A 1765-nucleotide genomic window follows, 5' to 3' on the forward strand; every position below is an offset into this window, starting at 1 on the left:
CATCCTCCCATCCATCACATCTTTAATTTCATGTCCACGGTTGAGAGTTTTAGGTAACAACTTGGTGCGGTGGTTCTTCAGGATGTCTTTCAGAAGGTCTTTCATATGTGACATATTCTGTTTTCATACAAGAGACATTAAAACCAGTTCTACTGTCACCGCATGCTGGCTCTTTAATAGGGTTCACACACCTACCTCCTCAGGAACTGCGCACTCCATTTTCCTGACAGTGCGCATTACTGTGGACAGGATTGAAATTACAGGAGGACCGAAAACAGCTAGCAATTACTGGGGTGTGAGTAAAAATTAAACACATACTGTCTGTGCTTTGAGTGGGGTTAAAGTCAGTGGCCAGTGCAGGTTGGCCCTATAGAAGCTAATCCAGCCTGAACTGGGTTATACAGTATACTGAAACTTCTTACCATTGCATTGCTATGTTCTGTGTCATATGTTGAAGTAGACTCCAAGTTCCATGGAAGAACAGCTGGTTCCTGCATAAAAAACATTTAATTAAGTCTGGCTTTGTTCATAGATTAAAAAATCCACATCCAAGAACATCATTTTACTCAGAATTTAAATAATCATTCTTCTAAATTCAAATAAGACAGTCAGTGAGTGTAACTCCCAGACTTTCAAAGTCACAATTTGAATATGATTGTGTGATCTCAGAACTAACCACTTCCAGGGTGTCCTCTTGCTCTGAACTTGAGTCAGTTTCTATTTCAGGGATTTCAGCTTCTCAGGGCCTACATTTACAGTTAAGACTTCAGGAGTAAATACTGAAAGAATTGTGATTTGCTGCCTGATCTTCTTCATCTATGACTCTAATCAACAAATACATTCTTCTTTACCTGTCTTTTGTTTTGTCAGTATATTTTTGTGACCATTCCATTTATGGTTGTCAAGTTTTAATGCACAGGGTTATTCAAAAAGAATGAACTGGTTTCTGAAGCAATACGTATTGAAATCAGTTCATTCTTTTTGAATAACCCTGTATTTCTATTTTACCCTGTCTGTAATTTGTTCTGTTTTGTTTGATAGTTATATGAAGAGGTTTTCATCTATTTTTTCTCTCTCATACTAAAGTGCCATTAGGTGGGTGAATATGAGATCTTGTTTTTCTATAAGGCACAGAGGTATCGTGGTTCAATCTAAAAAAGTAGAGAGCTGAAATTATTGCAAACATATCCTCATGCGTGATGGAGGCAAGATCATCCTTGTGTACATAGTTATGACAGAATATTTCATACAAAGTCAAAACACACACTCATGCTCCTGAAAGCAAGTATGTGTACATAGATGTGGGTGTTCTGAATTTCAGTAAATACTGTCTTTAAAACATACAGTAGCACATTACCTGTAAATATTCTCTGAGTCTTCCCTGAATTTTATTCTTGGTCCAGTTTTAGGAATCAAGACATTGATGTGGTCTGAATCTCCCAAAGTCAGGAAAGCCCCATTATCAATGCCTTCATCTGAAAAGATAAATGAATATTTCATGCAAACTCAAAACAGACACTCATGCTCCTGAAAGCAAGTATGTGTACACAGATGTGGGTGTTCTGAATTTCAGTAAATACTGTCTTTAAAACATACAGTAGCACATTACCTGTAAATATTCTCTGAGTCTTCCCTGAATTTTATTCTTGGTCCAGTTTTAGGAATCAAGACATTGATGCTGTCTGAATCTCCCAAAGTCAGGAAAGCCTCATTATCAATGCCTTCATCTGTAAAGATAAATATATGATTAATATTGATGATCACG

General features: G+C 36.9%; 1 long non-coding RNA gene across 1 annotated transcript; it reads right to left on the reverse strand.

The window, feature by feature from the left end:
* Positions 1-66: 66 nt before the first annotated feature.
* Positions 67-1426, reverse strand: LOC109953899 (uncharacterized). The gene is made up of 3 exons (XR_002273995.1): positions 1358-1426; positions 423-491; positions 67-117 (listed from the first exon to the last, which is right to left on the reverse strand). It is a non-coding gene; the product is annotated as an uncharacterized LOC109953899 (long non-coding RNA).
* Positions 1427-1765: the final 339 nt, after the last annotated feature.

Source organism: Monopterus albus, unplaced genomic scaffold (genome assembly GCF_001952655.1).
Source record: "Monopterus albus unplaced genomic scaffold, M_albus_1.0 scaffold1923.1, whole genome shotgun sequence".
Classification (NCBI taxonomy): Eukaryota; Metazoa; Chordata; class Actinopteri; order Synbranchiformes; family Synbranchidae; genus Monopterus; species Monopterus albus.